Below are 11,577 nucleotides of genomic sequence, written 5' to 3'. Positions count from 1 at the left end.
CAGATCATTCTGGGTGGTGGGAGCTTTGAGGATGCTGAGTTCGCTGGGTGGGGTTCCTTCCTGCCTGGACATTTTCTCACAGTAGGTAGACAGGTTTCTTGAATAGCATACACCTCACTGAGATCAGGTCAGGGTTCAGGTTTACTCTTAAGCCGCAGAAATGCACAGTTCCCGAGTCGGTTTTACCATAACAATTCTATTACCTTAAAAGGGAATGTTTTCTCCCCATAATGAAAAGAGAACTTTCATTTATTCTATGCGCTATTATCTTTAGTGAACAGACACTTTAAATTGCAGACTTGTAAAGCGTCTGAAAGAAGTCTTTCAGAAATCCATCATTAGTCCTCTTAGCTTGACTGGATCCTCCCTCAGTGCTCTCTGCTACAGACTCAGCAGGCACCCTTAGAGAAGCATTCAGAAGATTTATTTAAAATAATTTTGAAAGCAACTTCTGACCACTATGCTCAACTAGGAGCCCTGGTGGTGCAATGGTTAAGCTCTTGGCTGCGAACCAAAAGGTTGGCAGTTCAAACCCACTAGCTGCTCTGTGGGAGAAAGAGATGACAGTCTGTTCCGGTAAAGATTATACCCACGGAAGCCCTATGGGGCAATTGTACTCCCTCCTACTGGGTGACTATGAGTCAGAATCTACTTGACAGCAATAAGTTTGGGTTTGGTTTTGGTTTGGTTTATGTTCAATTAACAAGGAGCCCTGGTGGTGCAATCGTTAAGTGCTTGGCTGCTAACCGAAAGGTCAGCTGTTCAAACCCACCAGTGCAGTGATATTTTAAAGTTGGTCTAGATAAGGCGCAGAGACTTAAAAATGTCCCACTAGGTATGCTTTCTCACTGCTCGTATTACTGGACATATTTTTCTTACTAGTCATTTGGTGGAAGTCTCCATGGAAAGGTGATCAGGGCAGACTGGTCCCTATATTCAACCCTCTTGATCACTTTGGGATGGGATAGTAAGAAACAGCCTGAGTGATCGCAGAATCAAACCCAGTATCTTTTTTTTTTTTTACCCCCCACATCACACTAATTTCCAAAGATGGCTCTATTTGTGTTTAGCTAGGAGCCCTGGTGGCCCAGTGGTTAAATGCTGGGCTACTACGAAAGGTTGGCAGTTCCAACCCAGCCAGCGGCTCCACAGGAGAAAAGACCGGGCCATCTGCCCCCATAAAAATTACAGCCTCGGAAACCGTATGGGGCAGTTCTACTCTGTCACACAGGGTCACTATGGGTCAGAATTAACTCGATGGCACGCAACAACGTGCTCAATTAGAAATATGAATGGCCTAAGAATATCTTGATGGTTTCCTTATATGAAACTGAGAAAATGTAAGAGAAAAATTGTTTTTTTAAGTTACAGAATTTCAAAGCAATACAATTGATTGCAAAACTGTAATTTGGGCTCTTTCTTTTCCCATCCCTTCTTTTCCCTCCCCTTCCCTCCCTCCCCTTTCTTCCTTTCCTTCCCTTCCTTTGCCTCTCTTCCCTTCCTTTGCCTCTCCTTCCCTTCCTGAACAATTTAGTCCTGAAGCCATTAGGTGAAACAGAGCACGATGACATCTGCGCCAGCCTGGAAGCATTCCAGGGACTCAGATCAGGGTGCCAGAGCCTCCAGGGGTGGAGGAGGGTGACCCAATCAGAGACAATACAGGGATCCAAAGAAATAATGATAATAATGAATTGCAGCCTATTGAATAACAGACGAAACCACAGGTTCATTCAGATATAAACAAATACATGAATACATTGACAGCTTGATGAGGAATGGGGTAATTACATGGTTCCAAAGTTCCATAGCACAAAACACTTATTAATTACAAAGAGGAGAGTGATTTTACAGTGGAGAAGCCAGGCAGACACCACCTTACCTTCGCGATCAAAGTGAGTGCCTTTAGTCATGGAGCTAATCAGAACTGTCTGCCCCCGATAGGCTGCAAAGAAAAGAACACAGCATCACTGTCCTGATTATCCTTCCAAAGATGCACAACACGTATCTGATCCTGAGAAAACATCAGACAAACCCAAATTAAGGAAATGCTACAAAGTAGCTGGCCTTTAAGTTTCAAAAGTGTCAAGGACGCCATAGTTAAGGTTGGGGAGACTGATTGTTCCAGCCTAAAGGGCCATGACAACTCAACGCATCGTGTGCACCGCAATGTATTATGTTAATGTACAAATATACACGAAACTACTACTTTTTCATAAAGTTCAATTTCTTTCTCACCTATAAACGCGTCGTGTGGATCCTTTTGTTGTAAAGGACATTTGTAGGGCAATTGGTGAAATTTGAATGAGGTCTGAGGATTAAATGGTAGCGATATATCCGTGTTCATTTTCTGATACCAAAGGTTGTGTTGCGGTTGTAGGAGAATGTCTTTGTAGGAAATATGCACCACAGTGTTCTGGAGCTGAGGGGGTCAGGTTACCAATGGTTCAAAAAAAACAAAAAAAAGTTTCTTGTATTGTTACTTCCAACTTTTCCGTAAGTTTATAGCTGTTTAAAAGATAACATAATTTTGAATTTGCTTATACAACCAGTGGTAATCCTCAAGCTTTGTTTACACACTTTGTTGCTGTTTTCCCCAGTCCCGACTGTTATCAAACCTACAATCAATCTCCTTGCTTTACTTAACAGAGTGTTTGTTACTCTTAGACAAATCTGAAAAAGTACTCCCCAAATAAACCTTCAACTAAAAGAGACAAATTCTCAGAGATTGTAATCCTTACTTTCACTCTCAAAAGCTACTGAAATCACCACCTCTCTTACAAAATCTCCATATTCATTTTTCTATTGCATAAGAAGAAAATTAGATTTTTTTTTCCTTTGAAAGAGTTGTTATAGATTGCAATGCTTTTAGAATCATATCTCATGCAAAGTATCTTCGTAGAGCCGCAGTTAAATTAAGGAGCTCTACAGGAAGTATTTCAGAAGGATGGTTTTGAGTCTTACAAAATGTAAGTTACTTCTGACCTGGTAAGTGAATCCGCAAGATGCTAATGAGATTAGAGGAGGATGTAACTGGCCAATCACAAGTCAGGAGGGTTGGCTAAATTCCCTTCCATCACAGAACACCTTGGATTATGATTCTTAGACACTGTGCCGAGTTTGGGAAGTAAGCCATTTCTTTCAGAACAAGTTATTTTGCCAGTTGGAGAATTATTACTCAAGTATAGTAAAAGTGACACTAAAAACTCAGGAGACTCCAAACTTTAGCAGTTGACAACATCTGTATGCTGATGCGTGGCCTCATGGGGGTATAGTAGTTAAAGGCAAGTACTCAGGAGCCAGAATCCCAGCTCTTTCACTTCTTGTTATTGAGGCAACCTCTCCAAGCTTCAGTTCTTCATCTGCAAAATGGGGCGGATGATAATACCTACTACTAAGGATTGTATGAGTAAATCCATGTAAAAAAAAAAAGCCCTTGGAAAAGTTCCTTGAGTGTAGTCCTCAATAAATGACAGCTATGAAAGAGTAGGACCAAGCCTGCATGGGGTTGCCGTATACCTGTAATTTGCATGGAACGACTTTGCTTTACAAACAATATGTGACTGACTTTTGTAAGCGTATGTAAATGCAGAAAATTATGCCTTTTATTTCTGTGTCTAAAGAGCTCATTCCTTCCTTTGTCTCAGTAGCAGCAAAAATGATGCGATTTTTGAAGATGGGATGCTGTGTTGGCTGATCTCTATTCTTTCACTCTCTCCTCGTCTGTCCCTTGCTCTATCCCAACAGGTTTGCCTCTACTCTCTCCATATCTCCCTTGCCCTCTGACTTCCAGTGGGTTTGGCCAATGGGAAGTACTGACAGGAGATTGGAGGGTGGGAGGAGAGAAGGATCAGAGTCTCTTCCTTCCTATACCCTCCATTCCAGGCCAAGATTTGGATTCTGAATGTATTTCTTCATCTAAGTGGAAGCCCCCTCACATGGCCAAGGCTCTCACTGCATTCTGGAAACGTCCTTTCTCCTCACCCCTTCCGGTTTCATGGTGGTACCAACATCCCACTCTTCCTAGTCTTTGGGTGAGTGTGCTTCAGGATCCCCTGTCTTTTTTCACCTGTAACTGAGGTGAAATTCATGTAAGATAATATTTGCCTTTTTCTAAAGTGAACAATTCAGTGGCGTTTAGCACATTTCCAGTGTTATGCAACCACCACCTCTAGCTAGTTCCAAGCATTTTCATCACCCCGAAAGGAAACCCTATACCTATTAAGCAGTTACTCTTTATAACCCTTCTCCCCAGCCCCCAGAAACCACTGATCTCCTTTCTGTCTCTTGGATTTTCCTATTCTGGATATTTTATATGAATGGAAGTTTACAATCTGTGATCTTCTGTGTCTGGCTTCTTTCCATTAGCATATTTTCGAGGGTCATTCCCATGGCAGCATGTATGAGTGCCTCGTTCCTGTGTGTGAATAAACCTTACCCTGTAAGTGCAGACCACGTTTTATTTATCCTTTCATCTGTTGGACGTTTGGGTTGTTTCCCGTTCTGCTTGTCGTGAATAGAGCTGCAATGAACACGTGCATGCGTACACATAGATTGGTCTGAGTACATGTCTTCAGTTCTTTTGGGTATATACCTAGAAGTGGAATTGCTGGGTCATATGGTAAATTTAACTTTTTGAGGACTCTCCAAACTGTTTTCCGTGGCAGCTGAACCATTTTACATTGCCATCAGCAATATACAAGGATTCCAGTTTCTCCACAGCCTCCCTTGTTGCTTCATTAAATGCTATTCAGTGAATGTTTTCTTCCATCTGCCGTCTATTTCCTGCCAGGACTTTGATACAGATGCCCCTTAAGTTCGCTTATGTTTTTCTAACCTGAGACTGCGTTTAGGGATCACCTTAAGTTGTCCTGGTTTTAAGTTACATATTTGAGATCACAATATCCTTACTTAGAATCATAAAATACATGAATTGGAAATTAAAATAGTGCCTAGATAGTTTAATCTCTGTTTCAGTACAGAAATTCTTTCTTTATATTGTAAACATTTTAAAACTATTATAATTATATAATTTATAATATAAGTATTATATCAAAAATGGGGCTGAATGCTCGCTTCGGCAGCACATATACTAAAATTGGAACAATACAGAGAAGATCAGCATGGCCCCCGTGCAAGGATGACACACAAATTCGTGAAACCAAGAAAAACCCTAAACCCGTTGCTGTCGAATCCAGTCCAACTCATAGCCACCCTATAGGACAGAGTACTACTGCTCCACAGAGTTTCCAAGGAGCAGCTGGTGGATTCGAACTGCTGAGCTTTTGGTTAGCAGCTGAACTCTTAACCACTGCACCACCAGGGCTCCAAATTTGTGAAGTGTTCCATTTTTTTTTTTTACTGTGTGTATTTTCAACATCAACAAAAAATAATTTTTTTTAAATGAGGCTGAATACTGTCTGACTAAAGGTCAATTCTAAAACAAAATGCCAGAAACACAAGCAAAAGTTTTGATGACAAAGTCTAAAACTGAGAGCATAACAAACTCTTTTCCCTGTCAAGAAGGTTAAAAAATAATCAAAAAACGAACTGTATCATCCATAATTGTTGACTCCATCATCAATGGCATATAACCCATGCATCGGTAATCTCATTTTATTATAAATTAGCCCAGTAGACTCTCGGGTATTCTGCCATCTTAAGATGTAGTTTGGAAAACATCAATATCTAAGCACTTTGGGTTTTAAAAGACAGTAAAGTGGCAGGCTAACTTTTTCTTCTGTCCTGAAGCCCAAAAGTTACATTATTATTATCTTAGAAAAGTAAGAAAAACGCACTGAATTGAATAAATAATATTAAGATCAAGTCTAGGCCAAAGAGAATATGACTCATGTCCAAATTAGATGGTCTGAATTCTTGCAGAGAACACTTACCAAAATCTCAATAGAAGAAAGAACAGAGCAATGGTATTAAACTGACTGCATGCCATGTGGGCTGAGTCCTCATCTCACACTTGCCATTCCATCAGTCTACTGAAAATGAATAGAAGAAACACTTCTCGAACAGTAGCTAGTAGGGCAAAGCAAAGGTGGTTCAACTATGCTAGGAACAATCAAGAATCTACTCCTGTTGCACCAGCAAATTAAAAAAAGTCTGAACACAACTGCTCAATTATGAGATGTATGGAAGGAAATGCCAATACAAGTATGGAAACATACAGCTAAAAACAAACAAATAAAAAAAAACAAACACAGAGAAGAGGAAGAAAGAAAGAAATGTAACTTTCATAGGAGAGATACACATCCTGATGCAGAAGAAAATTCATCACCATCATTTCACCTTAACGATAACTTTAAACGTGAATTCGGGAGTTCAAAGATAGGATAATGAACAATACAAATGGAGGAAATTAAGAGATTTCAGATTTAAGGGAACAAAGGAATGCTGTAAACATAATTACAGAAATCAATTAATTAAATAAGGTAAAGTATAAAATAGACATCACTAAAAATTGAAATACTGATCTAGAAGAAAGCGTTGAGGTCATATCAGGAAATGTATATGAAGGAGGAAATAATAATAACGAAAGCAATCACAGAACAGCTAATAGATATTGAGGACAAAGAAAATGCAACACAAGGATATATCCAAAAAAAAAAAACGTTGCTGTCGAGTCAATTCCCACTCATAGTGACCCTATAAAGACAGAGTAGAACCACCCCCATAGAGTTTCCAAGGAGCAGCTGGTGGATTTGAACGGCCAACCTTTTGGTTAGCAGCTGAGCTCTTAACCCCAATGCCACCAGGGCTCCGAGGATGTACAGGGTTGCTATGAGTCAGAATCGACTCGATGGCAACAGGTTTAAGGATATATAAAACCAAAAACAAACCCGCATGGTTTCCAAGGCTGCAATCTTTACGAAAGCATTCTGCCACATGTTTCTCCTGATGAGCTGCTGGTGGGTTCCAACCACTGACCCTTTGGTTAGCAGCCAAGCTCTTAACCACTGAGCCACCAGGGCTCCTAATGATATATAGCTGTCCTGAAATAGACTCTGACAAAAAAGTAGATGTACTCAAAGATAAAATATAAGGAAGACATCACTAAGTCCATACACACACACACACTCTTACCTGGAATGGTGTTCAAGAAACAATGGATACAACCAAATGGTCAAATTTGCAGTTATTTTTAAAATGTTTATGTCACTTTCCCTTTTTTTCTAAATTGTTTAAATTATTTATGGTAAAGATGTTTCATTTTTATAAGAAAAATTGATTTACCTAAAATAATAGGTAACATATTAAATTGGACATTGTCAGAGCTCTGCCCATATCACTCCAATCCTCTGAGTGTACCAGCTGACTTCCATCTGCCAGTATTCACATTTCTGCCCCCAAAGCTTTCCCCTCCCAGCCGTGAAGGCCACTATGCTCCTCCACTCCCTACACAGTGGTCCAGAAGTGCAGGGAGATTAACACCCGTGCCCAGCAACACTAAATCCAGCCCCACTGAACCTCGGGTAGGTTACCACATGTGTTTCGTACCATTTCCCAGAGTTTCTCTCTGGGATTAACTCCAGTTACCCACTGAGTGAAATAACGTACCTTCTTGGCTGCCTTCCCTTCTCTGTCTCATTGTGCCACCACGCTGCTGGTGTCCCTACACATCTCAAATATTCTACTTGGCACCCAAGTCTTTGTCTTAGGATCTGCCTCTAGAAGAAACCAAACTAAGATATACAATATGTACAAGTAATATGAATATGATAATGAAAGTAATAAACACTGGAATTTCAAAAGTGGGCCAAAATGATTCTGGGCAATCAATATCATTGTCATTTTATACTTCTTCTTCACTTTATTTCCAAGTATAAAGAAAATCCCATAAAGACTGAAGCAAAAGATACAGAATGAAGTAAAACTCTTTCTTCTAAGGCACCTCTGGGTGGATTCAAACCTCCAACCTTTTGGTTAGCAGCTGAGCACTTAACCATTTGCAATACTTCAGGACTCCTAAAGCAGATATAGTGTAAAATAGAAACCAAAGTCTGTAACTAAGCAATGCTGGAAGTTACCAGCTCATCCTGCCGCTTCAAACCATTTTCTTGGCACCTTGTACATCTTACATGATTGGAGTCTGGGAATTGATGTCACCCACCAGTGCTGTTGTTGTTAGGTGCCGTTGAGTCGGTTCCAACTCTTAGTGACCCCATGTACAATAGAATAAAACACTACTCGGTCCTGCGCCATTTCTCACAATTGTTATGCTTGAGCCCATTGTTGCAGCTACTGTGTCAATCCATCTCATCGAGGGTCTTCCTCTTTTTCTCTAAGTCTCTACCATACCAAGTATGATATCCTTCTCCAGGGACTGGTTCCGCCTAATGACATGTCCAAAGTACATGAAACAAAGTCTCGCCATCCTCGATCCCAAGGAGCACTCTAGCTGTACTTCTTCCAAGACAGACTTGTTCATTCTTCTGGCATCCATTCAATATTCTTCGCCAACACCATAATTCAAAGACATCAATTCTTCTCCAGTCTTCCTTATTCATTGTCCAGCTTTCACATGCATGTAAAGTGATTGAAAATATCATGGCTTGTGTCAAGCACACCTTAGTCCTCAAAGTGGCATCTTTGCTTTTCAACACCAGTGTACCCAGGCCTATGTCTTCTTCACCGTTTTTCTCTTTTCTCCTATCCACTGCTTTGATCTTGGTCATCTCTTGACATTGTACAGTGACATCATTGTGCTATCATATATACTTCTGTGTTTAGAGAGGGCATTCTGTATCAACAAATTCCATTTTCCAAAATAATAATAAGCTACCTACATAGAACCATAAAACCCATGAACACTATTTATTCTAATTCAATAATTTTATAAATTATATCCAGAAATATAATTGGATTTGCTCCAGATCAAACAGCTAGTTAAAAGCAACTAGGACTAGGACCAAGTAGTCCTGGTGGCATAATGGTTGAGCACTCAGCTGTTAACTGAAAGGTTGGAGGTTCAAACCCCCCAGCAGCTGCTTGGGAGAAAGTCCTGGAGATTTGCTCCTGTAAAGATTACATCCTAGAAATCCCTGCGGGGCAGTTCTACTCTGTCACATGGGGTAGCTATGAATCAAAATCGACTCTACAGCACCTAACAACAACAACAAGGACTAGGAAAAAACCTAGTCTCCTGAATTCTAGCTCCATTATTTCCAAAATACCTCTTCTTTCCAAATCTCCTCCTGAGCTTCTTTCCCCATCCAGATATCTGATAGACAGTGACCTGAGGTAGATAGTAAATAGGCAAGGGGCAAGGAAAAGGTGATCAGAGGAAAAAGCAACAGGTAGAGCTTCCACAGGCAAAGATCATGATCGCCTACTCATGATTCAACATGACTCATTGATTCCTTCTAAAGGGAAAGGGCAGGTCTGGTGGCCTGATGAGAGCACTGATGCAATGAGTAGCAAGTCTGAACAGGGTTAAGCCAAGCACATCTATCCATGTCTGGCCAGTTTCTCTTCCGGGTTAAGGTTTACTTGCGGTCCTTGCCGCAAATCCTCTTCCTCTTTTGGTCCAGTAGTTCAAAGCTCTAGAGTTAAGGGGAAAAAAAAAAAAAAAAAAAAGCACCATTAAAGCTTTCAGATGTTTCAAAATAAAGTTCTAAAGACTGACACTTCTTCCATAACTCTAAATTATTCCAAGGCTGGACCCTCCAGAAGTAATTGCCTGAAAATGTAGGATGTGAAAACAAAGTTGCAGCCCTCGATTAGTGTTTCTGGAGGACAAACGAAAGGCGGAAAGTTATGATGGCTTCCATCAGGGAACTATTGTGTGTTTTGGATAGTCCACTTTGGTCTAATTTTTTTTTTCTTTTTCTTCAGAAGAAACATAGAAAGAAACAAAAATGAAATCATTATTTATTATATGACATTTAGGGTCAAACAAAGTCACAAGAGTTCACATGTAGAAGGGTACCACACAATGATAGTTCCATATTATGCCTTTTGCTATTTTGTTGCCTGTCAAAATCTTTTCAACCTAACCTTTGAAATCAAAGCTCTTTTGTCATGCATCCATGAATTAACTGCTTACAAATTGTGAAATTGTGCATTGTGTTCATAAGACAGTGGTAGTCAGCTCAGGCAGTTTAGAGATGAGTAAAATGGCACCCCTTCAGACAAGTTTGTACTGTATTTGGTGAGGAATATAGTTACCATGACAAAAAAAGTTCAAAATAAAGAAATGCTATTTGAAAGATCAGCTTTATTAATAAACTCAGACCTTAAGCAGGAGTGAGCCACATCATCTGATTGCGTGCAGTGCCCTGTTGGCTCTTTCCTTCCTGTTTCTCTTGCGCTTCTTCAAATGTCTTGTTTTAAAGTTCCACTTATTACTTGGTTGTGTTGCCAGAATTAAGGCATAAGGTGAAAACGTCATTCTCACACCAAGACGTTAAAGGAAAGGGTCCTTTTGAGGTCCCACGCTGTTCTCTGTACCCCAGGAGAGACCCCTTCTGAGAGGAAAGTGAAGGACTACAGAACAGACTTCAGAACCATCAAATCCACATGCTCACCCTACAGTGACATTCTTCCGTTATCCACCTTGAGGGATCTGGGTATGCTATTAATGCTATTAATGAAGCAACTAAAGAATTTTTATTGAAATAAAAATGCATAGTGTGAGCACAGGAAGAAGTAATTTCTTCTAACTGAAGAGTTGAGTGACGAGAGATTATTGAAAGATTCAACATTTGAGTTCAGGCTTCAAGAAGAATTTCCACGGATGAGAATGTGGAAGGGATAGTCCAGGCTGAGGCAGCAAGACCACGTTGTTGTTGTTAGGTGCCATTGAGTCGGTTCTGACTCATAGCGACCCTGTGTACAACACAACAAAACACTGCCCAGTCGTGCGCTATCCTCATAATCGTTGTTACGTTTGAGCCCATTGTTGCGGCCCCTGTGTCAGTCCCAGGTAAGGCACCCAAAACAAACAAACAAAAAAACCCATTGCCGTTGAGTCGATTCCAACTCATGGCAACCCCATGTATGTCAGAGTTGAACTGCTTCATGGGGCTGTTATCTTTATAGAAGTTGATTTTGAGGCCTTTCTTCCGTGGCATTCCTTGGCAAGGTTTGAACTGTCAACCTTTAGGTTACTAGCAGTGCAAACCGATTGTACCACTGAGGGACCTGTAGGTAAGGCACAGGAGAATGGAAAACACCAATTGAGGAATATTTCGAATAACATTAAGACTAACTCTGATGTTTCTAGACAAAGAAAGGCTAAACGTTATGATGGTTCCCATCGGTGAACTATCATGTGTTTTGGATAGTCCATTTACATCTAATTTGCTTTCTTTAGAAGAAAAATAGAAACAGAAATGCTAAATAAATTGGTAAATAATTGTGCCATTAGCTAGGATTGGAGCAAAGATAATGAATTTTGGTTTGGAGTGATATGAATTGGGGAAAACTGAGCTCTGTGTTGGAGGCTCCATGCATACCTTTTCCCAAATCCACATTCAGTGATGTCAGGCTGGTAGTTTCACCTCTGTCAAGTTTGCCAATCAGACCAGGCACTCAGGAGACAAGCCCAGGCCAGAGACAAGAACTTGG

At 40.4% G+C, this 11,577-nt stretch overlaps 1 non-coding gene across 1 annotated transcript; it reads left to right on the top strand.

Annotated features, from left to right (window-relative positions):
• Positions 1 to 5,065: 5,065 nt before the first annotated feature.
• On the top strand, positions 5,066 to 5,172 carry LOC111821078 (U6 spliceosomal RNA). The gene has a single exon (XR_002824561.1). It is a non-coding gene; the product is annotated as a U6 spliceosomal RNA (small nuclear RNA).
• Positions 5,173 to 11,577: the final 6,405 nt, after the last annotated feature.

The sequence above is a fragment of the Trichechus manatus genome, unplaced genomic scaffold, assembly GCF_000243295.1.
Source record: "Trichechus manatus latirostris isolate Lorelei unplaced genomic scaffold, TriManLat1.0 scaffold00062, whole genome shotgun sequence".
NCBI classification, from domain to species: domain Eukaryota; kingdom Metazoa; phylum Chordata; class Mammalia; order Sirenia; family Trichechidae; genus Trichechus; species Trichechus manatus.
This window is presented reverse-complemented; position numbering and strand designations above follow the sequence as displayed.